General features: G+C 50.5%; 1 protein-coding gene across 1 annotated transcript in view; it reads left to right on the top strand.

Annotated features, from left to right (window-relative positions):
- The first annotated feature begins 5,922 nt into the window (after positions 1–5,922).
- Positions 5,923–16,734, top strand: part of PPP6R3 (protein phosphatase 6 regulatory subunit 3) — a 60,903-nt gene continuing 50,091 nt past the window's right edge. The window contains exon 1 of the mRNA XM_054171987.1: positions 5,923–6,047. The gene's annotated coding sequence lies outside the window, so the exon portion shown is untranslated. The remainder of the gene's footprint in view (positions 6,048–16,734) is intronic.

Raw genomic sequence — 16,734 nt, 5'->3', positions numbered from 1 at the left:
TCGAGGTCCCTCTGCAGAGCCTCTCTACCCTCCAGCAGATCAACTCCTGCCCCCAGCTTGGTGTCATCTGCAAACTGGCTGCTGACTGACTGAATGCCCTCATCCAGATCATCAATAAAGATGTTAAAGAGCACAGGGCCCAGCACTGCTCCCTGGGGCACACCACTGGGGCCTGGCTGCCAGCTGGCTGTGGCACCATTCTCCACCACTCTCTGGGCTCAGCCTCCAGCCAGTTCCTAACCCATCACAGTGTGCTCCCATCCAAGCCAGGGGCTGACAGCTTGGCCAGGAGTTTGCTGTAGGGGATGGTGTCAAAAGCCTTGCTGAGGTCCAGGTAGACTACATCCACAGCCTGCCCCACATCCACCAGGCAGTCACCTGATCATAGAAGGAGATCAGGTTGGTCAGGCAGGACCTGCCCTTCCTAAACCCATGCTGGCTGGGCCTGATCCCTTGGCCATCCTGTAAGTGCTGTGTGACTGCACTCAGGATGCCCTGTTCCATAACCTTGCCTGGCACTGAGGTCAGGCTGACAGGCCTGGAATTCCCTGGCTCATCCAACCGGCCCTTCTTGTGGATGGGCACCACGTTGGCAGCTTCCAGTCCTCTGGGACCTCTCCAGTGAGCCAGGACTGATGAAAGATGATGGAGAGTGGCCTGGCAGCTCATCTGCCAGCTCTCTCAGCACCCTAGGATGGATCCCATCTGGTCCCATCGACAGTACCAGTAACTATCAGAACAAATGTGTGTCAGTCTCAAACCCCTTGGGCATGATGCAGCCAGACCTCTGCCAGCACTCCCAGCAGGCACACACCAACCTCCCCACAGGCAAGGCAACTGATCTCGGAGGATGGAAAGTGATCTTTGGTGATCCTGGATTGCACCATACCCCCTGCAGCTACTTGCTTCCACACATGGATGAGCTGCTGACACCATGTAGTCGTGGTGCCTCAGTGCCCTGCTGAAGCAAGCCTCTGAGAAAAGGAGTGGTCCTCAGGTCCTCGATGTCACTTGATAAGAACAGGCTGCCCTGGCTCTGGTGGGAGGAGATATAGAGGAGATGGGAGGTGCAGGAGCCAGGCAGGCTGTCTCCTGTTGCTTTGGGATGTGACTCCCTGTTCTGCACGGTGCCCCTCCATGCACCTTCATTCCCAGGCAGGCACTCCGCGTACACAGACATCCCTGCCAACCCCATGCACACAACCCCATGCACACAGACATCCCTGCCAACCCCATGCACACAACCCCATGCACACAGACATCCCTGCCAACCCCATGCACACAACCCCATGCACACAGACATCCCTGCCAACCCCATGCACACAACCCCATGCACACAACCCTATGCACACAGACATCCCTGCCAACCCCATGCTCACAACCCCATGCACACAGACATCCCTGCCAACCCCATGCACACAACCCCATGCACACAGACATCCCTGCCAACCCCAGGTACACAACCCCATGCACACAGACATCCCTGCCAACCCCAGGTACACAACCCCATGCACACAGACATCCCAGCCAACCCCAGGTACACAACCCCATGCACACAGACATCCCTGCCAACCCCATGCACACAACCCTATGCACACAGACATCCCTGCCAACCCCATGCACACAACCCCATGCACACAACCCTATGCACACAGACATCCCTGCCAACCCCAGGTACACAACCCCATGCACACAGACATCCCTGCCAACCCCATGCACACAACCCCATGCACACAGACATCCCTGCCAACCCCATGCACACAACCCCATGCACACAGACATCCCTGCCAACCCCATGCACACAACCCCATGCACACAGACATCCCTGCCAACCCCATGCACACAACCCCATGCACACAACCATCCCTGCCAACCCCAGGTACACAACCCCATGCACACAGACATCCCTGCCAACCCCATGCACACAACCCCATGCACACAGACATCCCTGCCAACCCCATGCACACAACCCCATGCACACAGACATCCCTGCCAACCCCATGCACACAACCCTATGCACACAGACATCCCTGCCAACCCCATGCACACAACCCTATGCACACAACCCTATGCACACAGACATCCCTGCCAACCCCATGCACACAACCCTATGCACACAACCCCATGCACACAGACATCCCTGCCAACCCCATGCACACAACCCCATGCACACAGACATCCCTGCCAACCCCATGCACACAACCCCATGCACACAGACATCCCTGCCAACCCCATGCACACAACCCCATGCACACAGACATCCCTGCCAACCCCAGGTACACAACCCCATGCACACAGACATCCCTGCCAACCCCATGCACACAACCCCATGCACACAGACATCCCTGCCAACCCCAGGTACACAACCCCATGCACACAGACATCCCTGCCAACCCCAGGTACACAACCCCATGCACACAGACATCCCTGCCAACCCCATGCACACAACCCCATGCACACAACCATCCCTGCCAACCCAAGGTACACAACCCCATGCACACAGACATCCCTGCTAACCCCAGGTACACAACCCCATGCACACAGACATCCCTGCCAACCCCATGCACACAACCCCATGCACACAGACATCCCTGCCAACCCCAGGTACACAACCCCATGCACACAGACATCCCTGCCAACCCCAGGTACACAACCCCATGCACACAGACATCCCTGACAACCCCATGCACACAACCCCATGCACACAGACATCCCTGCTAACCCCAGGTACACAAACATCCCTGCCAACCCCAGCCTTTGGGAACAGCCCAAACACACAAAATGTAAAGCACACAACTGCTGTGTTGGCTCAGGCAGGGTGGCTTGGGCTCAGCAGAGCCCCTTTCAGCCCAAGAGAACTGGGGTGGGTCCAGGGAGAGTGGGGTCAAAAAGAGCTGCAGGTGGTGACCAGGCCAGCTCTGCCACCCCTGGGGGCAAGCAGACATTTTTGGCACTCCCTGCCTTGTTAGTGCCACCTTCCATCAGCAGCCACCACCAGCTTTTCTAGAGCTACACACAGTGGAAACCAGGCAAAACCCATCAAAAGCTCACTGCAATCAGGCAAAAGCTGCTGCAGCCAGACAAGGCAACTGTCTGGCTCCAGCTATCTGATGGTGGCTCTGCTGACCACAGGCAAAGCAGACCACCAGGTGGGCTCCTCTGGGGACAGCAATATCATCCTGCAGTGATGAAGGTCAGGCAAACCTTAATGAGCAAGAGCAGCAAGCTGACAACAACAGATGAGGGCAAGGCTAAGGTTCTCCACAACCTTTTTTGTCTCAGTTTTCATCATCAGCTTCTCTTCCTACACCTCCTGAGTTGATGGACTGCAAGAATGGGACCGGGGGGGCAAAGTCCTTCCCACCATAACAGATCATGAAGTTCATGACCACCTAAGGAACCTGGACATTGCCTTGCAGAGTGCTGAGGAGTTGGCTGCTGGAGTTGCCATGCTGTTTGAAAAGCCCTGGCAGTCAGGTGAAGGCCCTGGAGCCTGAGGAAAGGAAACATCCCACCCAGTGTTAAAAAGGGTAGAAAGGAGGACTCTAGGAACTTGTGACCTGTCAGCCTCACCTCCCTGCCTGGGAAGGTCATGGAACAGATCCTCCTGGAAGCTCTGCTAAGGCCCACACAGGACAGAGCAATGGCTCAAGACAGGCAGCATGGCTTTCAAGTGGCCTTCTGTGGTGGGGTGAGTACAGCAGACGGTCCAGGGAAAAGCTCTGGATGCCATCAGTCTGGACTCCTGTGAAGCCTTTGCCATGGTTCTCCACAACACCCTGCTCCCTAAACCAGAGAGATGTGGATGGGATAGGTAGGCTGTCTGGTGGATAAAGAGTTTGATGGATGTTCCCATCCAGACATGGTGGTCAGTGGTGTGATGTCTAGGTGGAAAACAGGGATGAGTGCTGTCCCTCAGGGGTTCATGCTGGGACCAGTGCTCTTTAATACCTTCATCAATGGCATGACCAGTGGGACCAAGCAAGTCTGCAGATGACAGCAAGCTGGCACACCTGAGGGAAAGGATGGATCCAGAGGGACCTGGACAAGCTGGAGAGTCAGAGCCATGCAAGCCTCAAGAGGTTCCTCACCACCTAGTGTGAGGTCCTGCACCTGAGCACCAGAGGATGCCCCTGTATCAGTACAGGCTGGAGGGTAAAGAGAGAGAGTAGCACTGCAGAGAAGACTTGGGGGTGCTGGGGGTGCAGAGCTGACGCCAACCACTGCCAGCCCAGCCCCAGCCTGTCCTGGGCTGATCCCCAGCAGGGGCAGGGAGGGGATTCTGCCCCTCTGCTGAGACCTCCCCTGCAGGGCAGCTCTGGAGCCCTCAGAACAGCACAGGCATGGACCTGGTAGAGCAGGGCCAGAGGAGGCCACAGCAGTGCTGGCAGGGCTGGAAGCCCTCTGCTGTGAGCCAGGCTGAGAGAGTTGGCTTTGGGCAGCCTGGAGAGAAGAAGGCTCCAGGAGATCTTCTGGTGGCCTCACAGTGCCTAAAGGCAGGGGGAGAAGAAAGCTGGGGACAGACTTTTGAGCAGGGCCTGTTGGGACAGGACATGGATGGACGGTTTGAACTGCCAGAGGGAGGTTTAGAGCAGAGAGCAGGAAGCCCATGAGGCTGGTGAGCCACTGCAACAGGTTGCCCAGAGGTTTGTTCCATCCCTGGAACCATTTCAGCTTAGACTGGGTGGGTCTTGGAGCAGCCTGCTGTAGCTGACAATGTCCCTGCCGTGGGGTTGGACCAGATGGGCTTTAAAGGTCTCTCCCAAGCCAAGCCCTTCTGTGATTCTCTCATGTAAAACCCCGAGGAGCGCCCCGAGGGTGGCCAGGCAGGCAGCAGCTGGAGGGTGGCCAGGCAGCAGCTGGAGGGTGGCCAGGCAGCAGCTGGAGGGTGGCCAGGCAGCAGCTGGAGGGTGGCCAGGCAGCAGCTGGAGGGTGGCCAGGCAGCAGCTGGAGGGTGGCCAGGCAGCAGCTGGAGGGTGGCCAGCCTCTGGGCCGAAGGCAGTTCGAGAGGCTTCGTGGCAGGCGGCCACGGGCAGCCTGGCTGGCCAGGACGAGGGCCTGCCTGTCCCACCCGAGGGGGCCTGCCGGCTGGGGGGCACCTGCGGCGCCGGTTCAGCGCTTCATCATCCCAGCGCTCCAGCAGAGCTGTGCCAGGCGTGGCCTCCGCCGGCTGCACCGCGAGTGACACGCAGGGAGGGCTGCCCCAGTTTCACGCAGGCTTATGCCGGTGCGCCGTGGAGCCAGCACGGCGCTGGTGCTTAGGTGGGGCTGGAGCTCCTCGGGCACGCACACGGCGTCCGGAAAGAGCCCTGCGGCGGCTGGGGGGAGGCCGGGCACGGGCACCGCTCCCCCGCCGGGCGAGCGCCGGAGCGCCTCAGCCCTGCGCCGCACGACGCCCCCGCGCGCGGCAGCCCGCCCACGCCCTGTTGTCAGGCAGTTTGCGCCCGCGCCGCGCCCCTCGGGGCGTGGTCCCACGCGCCGGCCAATGGCGCGGCGCAGGGGTGAAGCCACGGGCAGACGGCGGCCGCCGGCGCGGCGCGGCGCACCCCGCCCCTCCTCCTCGTGCCGCGGCCTCCCGCCGGCCGGAGCGCGGGCTCCGGATTGGGCGGAAAAGGTTTATTTTTAAAAGAAACCTGCTCTTCCCATTGGGCGAGGGAAACGCCTGTCAAGAGGACGTTTCCTTGTTGCTAAGTCGGGAAGGTGGGAAACAAGATGTGCCCGCCCCATGCGCTGACTAGCCAGCAGGAAGCCGAGAGCCCGCCCCCATCCCCATGCCACCCTGTTGCAGTCGCTTTGCCGAGTGACTGACACCCGCCAGACTGTCAGTGAGAGGGCGAGCTCCGCACAGCACCCAATAGAAAGGCGCGAGCCAAGGAGGAGGGCGGTGCCGGGATGGTATGATTGGCAGGCGGGGCGGGGGGGAGAGGAGGGCTCGCAGGAGCTGATATGTCCGCCATCTTGAAGCGTCGGTGATGGTGGCAAGCGGTGCCTTTCCTGCCTGAGCCGAGGCAGCCCAGGGCCTGTGGCGGGGCTGCGCGCTTCCCGAGGTATGGGCGGATAGCAGTGAGCCCTCCCTGCCGCCGCTTCGAGCGGGCCAGCACTTCGGTGGCGGCTCCCGTCGGCGGAGCAGGCCTGGCGCCCACTTCCCTTCGTGAGGGGGGCTCTAGACGCTTCTTGGGTGCCGCGGGTCTGGGGTCTGGGGAGCGCTGCTGGGGACTGTCGTGTGCGGTGCCACTCGCACGTGCGGCGCGGGGCGCCCGGGCCAGGCGCGGTAGGCCACGGCGCGGCTGCAGGGTGCCGCGGGCCTGGGCGCGGTGAGACAGGCCCGGGCCGCGCTGGAGGGAGCCTTTGCCCGCTCGTCGCCTCTTTCTTTCCGCGACAGTGATGCTGGGTCCTCGCAGCTGCCTCCGGATTTCTTGATGTTTGGGGCGCTTCATCCCGGGTCGGGAGCCGGCCGGGAGCCGTGGAGGGGCGGAGACGCCGTGGCCGTGCCGCAGCTTTTGGGGAAGCAGCTTTTGGGCGCGGAGTGCTGGCGGCCTGGTGGGGTGCGGAGCAGGTCGTGGCGCGGCGGGGGACGGTGGGCGGTGCGATGTTCCTCGGTGGACCGGAGGAGCTCTAAAGGGGGTGAAATGTTTTGTCGGAATGGGGGAAGCAGTTTTCACTGCTCCCTTCCCTAGCAGTCGCTGATGTTGTTGCTGTAACTCACAGAACTTTACTCTGGCCTCGCTGCTCTCTCTCGGTAACACAAGCCTTCCTCTGCTCTCGACAGAGGAGCTGTGCTGAATTGATGCTGCATTCGCTTGACTCTTCTAAAGTCTGTTCCTCAGTATGCCTGTAAGGACAGTACCTTTTTGTTGCTGTTGTTTGTGGGCTTTTCGGTTGGTTGGTTTTGTTTTTAATAAGGCAGGTTCTTTCAAGAACAATCCCTTTAAGAGCAGAGCAGCGTTTGGGTAAGCTTTAACCACTCTTAAATACATGTGGCAGGTAGTTTTGCTTTAGTTGCTAGGATCTGCTCGAAGGGAGAATTAGTTTTAAAGCCTTGTATGACATAAAGGCTAAAGTTCATCTCTATCAGGATACTGTTTAATTTAGTACAGTAAAACACTTTGCATAGGTGTGCGAGTGGAAGACTACCGAAAACTTGTGGGTGGATAGCTTTAGGAAGTGTGCCTCGTGAGATACTGACCAGTGGAGAGGTCTGTTACTGCTAGTGATATTACTTATGTCTGAAATCTCCAGTGGAAGGAGTCAAAACGTGTTCTAACAGTGGAATGTGTGTTTGTTTTTGGTGGGCTTTGGTTTGTGGGGGGATTTTTGTTTGGGGTGTTTTGTTTGGAATTGATGAACGTTAAGCTGATCTAAAATTCCCAGGTAGTGTATACAAAGTAGTTTGTGAACTGCACAAACTCACCTGTGGGGCTTTTTCTTTCTGGAGTGCTGAAAGATGGGAATCTGCCTGCTTGAGTGCTCCAGATCAGTGCAGTTACTCAAACTGCAATGTCTGCTTTCAGTGCACTCTCTGATTCTGGGATCACCTCGCTCTGTTAGTTATGTTTGTCAGTAGTGAGGCAGGGGCTAACTGTAGCTTGAAAGAGTCCTTATTATACACAAACACATGGAGAATTATCTTTCGATATGTAACTTGCTAGTGAGAGTTCTCACAAATGTAGTTTCTTGACAGTTTGTAGTCCTCAGTACTTGTTTAAAGAACTTAGGGGTTTGTTCCCTCCATCCTGGGATACTGCTTGAAGGTAGCTGATCCATAGCTACTTTCTGTGTGAAAAGCAGAATGTGTTACACAGTATTGAGTCCTGCACTTAGCGTTGATAAAGGAATTTATCTCCCAGTACAATGTTTTTATTTGGCTGGAGGACCTGCTGGGGCCTCTCTGACAGTAGTGCATTATAGCTTCTTTGCACACAAGTTAGTTTTAGATGGAAACCGATGTGACTGATATCTTTGGGTTCTTTTATAACCCACTAGCCATTATTATTCCCTTATGGAAGTAAAGATACTAAGTATTTTATCTCATCCAATGTTTTCCTGCAAACTGTTCAGCCTACTTCTGTTACTTGCTGAAGCGTGAAAGTGTGCAGAGTTTGCTTTCGAGCCCCTCTCCCTCGCAGCGGACAGAGGTGATGTTTGGCCTGTATGCCAAGCAGAGAATCAGATGCTCTGAGAGTGAAAGTCAAGTGAATTAATAGAACAGGATCTGAATTAGCAGTGTTAAAGCAGAAAATTATAGATGTGGGTTTAGTATTAACAGATGGTTACAGAGTGAGCTGCTACTGTTGCGGCTCAACAGCTTTGCCTCTCTCCTCGGCTTAAACTCTAAATACACTTACTGTGAAACCCTGAAGAACTGGCTAAACCCCAACCCCTGGGACTGAAACAGAAGAGAGAAATGCTTTGAAGGACCCATGGGTCTGCTCTTCCTCTCTATTGACATCCTCCTTCATCCAAGTGCTTAAAGCACTTTGAATTCTTTACTTTGTATCAGTCTACTGCAATAAGTTATTTTCTGCCTTCAGCCTTGCAGCGTGCTGCACAGTGTCTGCGTAGGTGGGCGTCTTATGTATCCACTGCTCATATGACTGGGTTGATTTATGACCTTTGAAGGTTAAGGTGGAAGCCATGGCTTGTCTGCTTGTGTGCAAGAGGCGTTGAGTGTGGGCATAGTGATGGGATTCTGTAGGGAGGTAGGATGTCCTAGGCCTGTTGTCTGCTGCCTAGATTCGGCTCTCTACGTTTAGGAGCAGTGTATTACTTCAAAGCAGACACCACATCCAGATTCTAGAACACCAAGGGTCTGGCTGGGTTGTCTTAAGAGCCAGATATGGAGCCCTTGGTTTTGGCAAAACTTTCTGCAATAGACCAAGTAGGGATGAATGAGAAATACCTTGTCTCCTTCTGTCAAGCTGAAGGAAGGGAACAAAGAACTTGAAAAACTATTTAGTGATCACATTTGAAACAGGTGTTTTTGAAGTGGGAGACAAGCCTGAAAGATATCCAAAAACTCATAGGGAATGTGAGCATAATATCAGACTCTGCATAGCATGCTTAATTGTTGGTGTATCAGGGTGCCAGCATCTGTTTTAGAAACCATATACAACTAAGCAACTGAAGGAGAATGTTTTTCTGCCTTTGGATATTACATGCAGTTGTATTGGTAGCTTGGGACCCTTCTCAGGAAATAGGATAGACTGAATTGATAAGATTGGGAAGGCATTTGGTACAAGCTGTTAACAGTTTACTTGTTTATGGCATAGTTCCTTGCACAGTATTGGGGTGGGGGTGGGGAGGGAAATCTGTTGCTGTAAAGTAGAGGATTCCTCATGACCTCTCTACTGAATAACTTCCATAAAGTGCCAGGAAGCTTTTTAAGAGGGTGGTTTGGATTGGCGGAACAAGCTCCCAGCTAACTCTGACTCTGGTTTCTTGTTGCTGCTCCTCTTGTGTGGTCATCCCATCATCCTGTATGTATCTGTTCTTCTTCCTTGGGACTTAAAAACCTGGAGTGCTCAGTGAGAGAATCTATGCAATGTGTTGTGGGCCAGCAGTAGAAAAGGACCTCAGAGTACAACTGTGCTGCAAAGCTGATACGTGTCACCGCTCTGGAGTCTTAGGCATGTTGGCAACATGGATAAGAAGAGCATCTGAGAAGCTGGTAGTGAGGATTTGGTTGATGATGTGAAGGGAGGCAGAACTGCTTAGGAAATGTGTGTACACACAAGCAGGAACTATCCCACAGTGAGATTTGATGGTTGGTTAGTTTACTTGGAGGATGTTTTGGATAGGTTCCTGCTTCCCTTCAAATGAAGTGATTCCAAGCGCTTGTACAGCGTTGTGTTGTACGTGGCCTAGTGGTCTCCTTCCTGTGCCCTCTGGGTCTTCTGAGACGTGAGCACTGTCAGACCATGGGCCAGCTCCTGTCAGTTGTGCCAAACAAGCCTTTTAAATGTGAGGAAAACTCTAAGGCCATTTTTTTTCTGATCAGGCAGGTCCTGAGTGAGCCTTGTGAAAGGGCCACATGATTTCCAGTTTGGTAACAGCACCTAGTTGGATTGACAGTGGGAACTCCCTTATTTATTTTAAGAAAAGCTAGTGACTAGTTTCTGAGTTTATCCAATACCTCCTAGAAAGTAGCAAGCAGTTCCCATACTGAAAGCATTCTTCTTGTCGCTGGGAGTCAAGTGAACTGTTGGCCTATTTTCTTCCTCCGAAGCAGTGGCACAGTCCCCACCTTCAATGTCCATAGGCAGAATTTCTCACTGGATCTGGATATATGAAGTAAGATTCTCTTGTCTTTGAATTTAACTCTGCTAGAGGTTTTTGGAGTGGAACTCATTATTTCCTAAGCTACTAGTAGAAAGGAAGAGGCTCTCTGTAAATGCAAGTTGTGAGCATAAGACTCCAGCCCTCAGTTGGGTGATGCTCAGCTCTCACTTGTAGCGGTGTCTGAATTGATAAATCAAATGCAAGTGAAGTGTTTTGGTGTTTGCCAGCCTGTGAATGGCCAGAAGTTTGACCGGACTGTTAATGAAGCCGTGGGTACTGCTTTCGGCTGTGGCAGCCAAGCATTGATCAAAGGATTTGGTTTTAACAAGTGGTGCTTCAGGGAAGGGAAGTGGAAGATTTAAAAGCAATGCAGGTAAAAATGCAGTAGTTGGTGAATGGTGGTGGGAGACCTGCTGCACTACTTGTCAAGCTCTGCAGGTTGTAAGAAGAGAACTCCTGTCATGCTGTGAGTTGATAATGGCCTTCAGTGCTTAGTTTGAACTGTTAGGTACTTGCAAAACTGTACCGTTCCTTGAGGCCTTCCTGCTGCTTCTCTGGAGTCGTGGTATGTCTTTCTTCATTTAAAAAGGATTTACTTTGCTGTCAGATTATGAAAGCTTTGTCCAGCTCTCTACCTTTATTGTGCTGTGGGGTTTTGGTTTGGTTTTTTGACTAGTAATACTAGCAATGTGTGATTGAGGACTAAACTGACTCTTTTTCAACCCATTATGAGTGTTTGATTGCTTCTGTTCAGTAGTATTTAGTAGTTGTGCCAATTGCAGTTGTCTTACTGATATGATCTCAGTCACAGATGGGCACATACTTTGTATTTTCTATGGCTCTCTGTTCCAGTCTGCTCTTCTGCTGGACTTAAGTAGTATTTGTTTATTGTGAAAGGTTGAAAGGAAGAAAAAGAACCAGCCCCACCTAGCTTGCCTTACTTCAAAAGTGCAGTTTATAAATCCAATTTAATCCTTAACTTGCCTGTTACTGAATGGGAGTTTAGTTGCCAGACTGGAATTGTAGCCATGGGATTTCAAAGGTAGTCCAAAGAACAAAATACAAATGTGCATCTCTTCCATGTATGGCTGTCTGTGGAAAAGGCTTGGGAGTTGGAAAACCTCATAGGTTTTTATAGTGTGGGAAAGGCCTGGGGTGTCTGCTATCTCTTTCTAGGAAGCTGTCTTCCTTTTAGGATGTAGCAGAAAGCTGTGACTTCTATGATGGATGTACAAGCAGATTTGTCTTCAAATATACTGGTCCAATCTTCCCCTTCTCCAGACTGGGCAGTTCTGAAGGTTTACTTGCTCTCCTTGGAACAATGCTAGCTGTAAGGCTGAGGTCTGCAGTGCACAAGGACTGCTCTTTTCCACACCTGTGTTGAAGTTATGGCCCCCTGTGCAGCCAATAATGGAGTTATTAATAGCTAGAATAGAAAACTTGTAACTACAGTACTGATCTCATCCTCATGGCAGGGAGGGATTAGACATCTCAATGGCTATAGCTTTTAATTCATTGAAAGATGAATGTGAAGATTTAAGGCCTTCTCTAGAGATGTGATGGTATGTAGTGGAACTACTGAGCAGCAGAATGCAAATAAAAATGGTAAATGTGTTTTGCTGTTGAATTTTCAGAGGGGGGGAAAAATCTCAAATTTTTTGTTTCTGTAGGGAAAGCTCTAAGCAACACTCAGTGAATCTGTTCCTCTCAAAGCTGAAAGCAGACTGGTAGTTGAAAATAACAGAAAGTTGGAAAGATGGGAAGTTGTTTGGCTTTGGGGTTTGTTTTTAATTGCATCTAAGCCAGCTGTAAAGTTTTGCTTCTAGACTTTCAAGTGCTTCAGACCAAGTTAGTTTCTGTGCCACTTTCTGCACTGCTGACTTTACTTAGTTGAACTTAGTAATAAGACTGAAAAAAAGTTTCTGGAAGCCCAAATGTTACTTAAAAGGATAGAATACTGAAGTTTGGGTTTTAAAGTGACTTGACTTTTAAATCTCTGTTCAACAGGGTATTGCTTTGTAGGGCTGTGTCTTGTAATGCTGTTACTAATATGGGACCATTTGAACTTCTGAGCTGGCTTGCTTTGTTTAACAAATCTTTGAGTAGGTATAAGGCAGTGTCAGTGGAGGTTTGGGTAACTGTCTTGCTTTTGGTTTAATTGTAACATTATTTCATTGTTTCCTACCTAGTAACACTTCTTGGCGAGAGTTGAGACCTCTTGCAGTGAGGGAAAACTGTTGACAAGACAGCAGATCAGTGTTGAGCCTGGAAAAGAGGAGACTCTGGGGAGACCTAATAGTACCTGAAGGGAGCATACAAGGAGGATGGAGAGAGACTGTTAGCAAAGGCCTGCAGTGACAGGATGAGGGGCAATGGCTTCAAAGTAGAGCAGAGCAGATTGAGATTGGATGTGAGGAACAAGTTCTGCACCATGAGGGTAGTGTAACACTGGAACAGGTTGCCCAGGGAGGTGGTTGAGGCCCCATTCCTGGGAATATTTCAGGTGAGGCTGGACAGGGCTCTGGGCAACCTGGTCTAGTTGGGGATGCTTGTGCTGACTGCAGAGGGGGTTGGACTGGATGAGCTTTGGAGGTCCTTTGCAAGCCAAACTATTCTACAATGTATTGGTAGCTAGAGAAAGGGCTTGTAGGAAAGAGTGGATGCTAGACATATTTTGTTGAATTACTGTGTAGTCCTGTCTTGAAGGGCATTAAGGAATGAGAGAAGAAAGAGACAGTTGAAATAATTGTCATTCCAGAATAACATTTTATCCCTACACCATGGCATCTTGCTTGGATGGTGCTCTTAAACTCTGTTTGCATGTAAGTATTAGTGCACTTATGGTATTGCACAGCTGGTGATCACTTTGGTGTGAAGATTAGAATACAAAAGTAATCTCCCTTTGAAAACAGTTTTGGTTTTAGAAGTGTTACTAAATCTTTGAGGTAGACTTGCTTTGTAGTGTGCCACTTCTGACTATGATAAAGACACCATAACAAATGTACTCTCTCACTCCAGAGAAGCATTGAAATAGAGCTTGAAAAACATGAGTTTGAAGACTGCAGAGAAAAGAGAGAAGGTTTGGTGTTTTCCTATGAAACGAAGGCTTTTTCTGAAGTAGGCTGTATTGCAGTTGAAGGTAGCTTACTCTGCTAGGCAATCTTGATTTGACTTTAGTTAATGTATTTCCTGTCAAAAGAAGAGTTTCATGGGGAAGGCATGCTTCAGTTTAGTGGAGGTGCCAGTGATGTCTGTGCCTGAAAAATGTGGTATAATTGCAATCTGCATAGTGTGCAAGAAGCACAGCATGGCAGAACTTGGATTGCTGGAGTGATTTGCTGCAATTTCCTGCTTTGGCAGGGGACTTGTGCTGGTTGATCTCTCGAGGTCCTTTCCAGCCCCTAACATTCTATGATTCTGTACTATTGCTTGGGGCGTGGAGGAAAGAGGAAGAAAGATGACATTGACTTAGTAGCCACTTCAAAAACTCCTAGATGCAGAATACCTTCTCAGTGAGCTGCTGTTATTTTGCAGGGTTTCTAATTTCTCTTCATAACTTATTTTTGCCTGTGCCAAATAACACTCATAGTTATTGTTTGGAGTTGTGTAGGTGAGATTTGGTGGAGTCTTCTCATTCAAAGCAATCTTTTCTCTTAGTTTTGTAAGCTGAGTCTCTTGGAAGTGTAAAGCTCATGCCTGCGTCTGCAGTTTCTCTCTGTAGTGCTGAGTGCTCCTTGTTTAAGGTGGGGCAAGGGGCTTTCCAGCACTTCATATTAGAATATTGTGGCAGAATGCTCATGGAGTACATGTAATCTCTGATAATGAAGATTATCACTTAATCTTTGACTGAAAAGGTAGCCCAACTCTTTGATTAGCATCCAGTACTTAATTGACATTCCATGTGTATCAAGGTATTTTTCTTTTCCAGCTCTTTTCCTGAATGTGTGGAGTATGCTCTGTGCCGGTGGGGACAGTGGTGTTCCTTGGTTAAAGACTCAGGTAAGGCCACAACTTGGGCACTTAGGGTGAGATTCCAGGTGGCACTAAAGCATCTGTCTAAATGCAGATACCAACATTTAGATAAGCAAGTGTGGTCCCTTCCCTTCTACTTAGGTGCTGCAGTTGTATTTTGTCTCTCTTGCTTTACACAGAAGTAGCTTTTCTGCTTTTGTCTACCTGAAGGGAGGTTGTAGCCAGGAGGGAGTTGGTCTCTTCTCTCAAGCAGCCAGCACCAGAACAAGGGGACACAGTCTCAAGCTGTGCCAGGGGAAGTTTAGGCTGGAGGTGAGGAGAAAGTTCTTAATTGAGAGAGTTGTTTGCCATTGGAATGTGCTGCCCAGGGAGGTGGTGGAGTCCCCATCCCTGGAGGTGTTCAAGAGGGGACTGGATGTGGCACTTGGTGCCATGGTTTAGTCGTGAGGTCTGTGGTGCCAGGTTAGACTTGCTGAGCTCTGAGGTCTCTTCCAACCTTGGTGATTCTGTGATTCTATCCTAGGGGTTGTATTGCTAAACATGAAAAGCCATTGATTTGGCTTAAGCTTTTTGGTGAGTAAAGCCAAATCAGTAATATTTCCCCAAGAGTAAACCAAAATCGAACCAAAAGATTTGTTGTAACCTTCTTACATTACAGAGGAAAATAAAAATGTAAGGTATTGAACCTGCACAGTCTGTGAGGAGTGTTGGGGATTGCAACTTCCTGTTTGAAAAGCAAAATGTGTTTGTGACCCTGCCTGGTGTGGGGAGCAACAGCCAATGTATGAGTGCAGGCTGGCTTGGCTGGTTCTGACAGGCTTTGTAGGGTATAGTACCACAGAGGTCATGGGGTTTATATTTAGTGGCTGAGTTCTGGATGTCCTAATTCAAAGGACAGTCCTGCCTGGCATTGTAGAAGTGTGTGGCTCTCTGATTTTGGTATTTCTGTAAATGTCAGTAACAAGAAGAGCAGGAAGATGATCTTACCCACAGGCTTTAACTAATAGAATGCTGGTAACCTGCAGTGGAAGTGCTGGTTAGCTGAAAACAGGCCCAAGGAACCTTTAAGAGAAAGTGAAGGGTCAAGCAAGAAGTGACAGTTTTGGATTTCATTTTCAGGTTGCTGTCTTAATGCAAAAGTCTGCTCTGACTCTTGCAGCAGCTATAGCTGATGAGCTACTCATGAGGCACAGCATTGGCAGGCTCCTTGAGATTTCTGACCTCCACTTCTGAACTGGGAACAACCCTCAGATCTCTTTTTTTACAAGACTAAGATTTTGCCTTTAAAAAAAAAAAGGCAAGCTACTACCAGATTTGAATGCACTGCCTCAAAGCTGCTGAGGTAAGCTTGCTTTCACCTTCTGTCTCTCTACACCTCAAAATTTGATTTGTGTTCAGCTTTCAAGGTGTAATCAACGCGATGAGCTTGAAGCAGTTACCGTTGCCAATTTCCACATTTCCAGAGCAGTGGAATGGGATTTCAGGACTCCTTGACACTTGCAGGTAGTCAGATGGTTGAGACAGTCGTAGGACTGGTAGCTAAGAGGTCAATGAGGTATGCTGCTGGAACTTGTATTAATGAACAAAGAAGGTTTGGTTGGGGGCAGCCTTGGGTGTAGCCATCAGGACATGGTGGAGTTCAGTATCCCATGAGGAAGAAGCAGGACAATAAGTATGATTGCAGCCCTGGACTTCAGGAGGACTAACTTTGTCTTCTTCAAAGACCTACTTGGAGGAATTCTGTGTGCTAGGACTCTAGAAAGTAGGAGGCCTAGGAGAGCTGGTTAGTATTCAAGCACCATGTCCTCTGAACTCAAGATAGGTTCATTCCTTCAATTAAAAAAATCAGGTAGAGAAGGCAGGAGACCTGCATGGATAAGCAGGGGGCTGCTGGGTAAACTTGTATGGAAGACAGACATTCACAATATGTGGGAAGAGGGGACAGGTCACTTGGGAGGACAGTAGGGATGTCATCAGGGAATGTAGGGGTGCAGCAAGGTAGGCCAAAGCCCTCTGGCAATTAAATCTTCCCATCCATCAGTAGTGAAAGGAAGAGCAAGGAAAAGGTGGGTCCACTGCTGAATGAGGTGGTAGACCTGGTGACAAAGGATGCAGAGAAGGTGAAGTTACTGAATGCCTTTCTGTGCTTTAGTCTTTACTGCCAGGACCAGTCCCCAGGAATCACAGAGCCTGGAAGTAAGGGAGAAGGCCTGGAGGAAGGAAGGCTCCTGTGTCAGAGGTACTTGGGCAGACTGAGTGCACACAAATCTGTGGGCCCTGGTGGTCTACGTTACAGGTGCTGAGGACCTGGCTGATGCTGCTGCTGTACCACTGCCCATCATTTTTGAAAGATCATGGAGAACAAGGGAGGTGCCTGAGGACTGGAGGAAAGCCAGTGGCACTGCAGCCTTCATAAAGGGCAAGAAGAAGGACCCAGGAAACTACAGGCTAGTCAGCCTCACCTCCATCCTTGGAAAGGTGATG

This window comes from Dryobates pubescens, chromosome 22 (genome assembly GCF_014839835.1).
Source record: "Dryobates pubescens isolate bDryPub1 chromosome 22, bDryPub1.pri, whole genome shotgun sequence".
Lineage (NCBI taxonomy): Eukaryota > Metazoa > Chordata > Aves > Piciformes > Picidae > Dryobates > Dryobates pubescens.
This window is presented reverse-complemented; position numbering and strand designations above follow the sequence as displayed.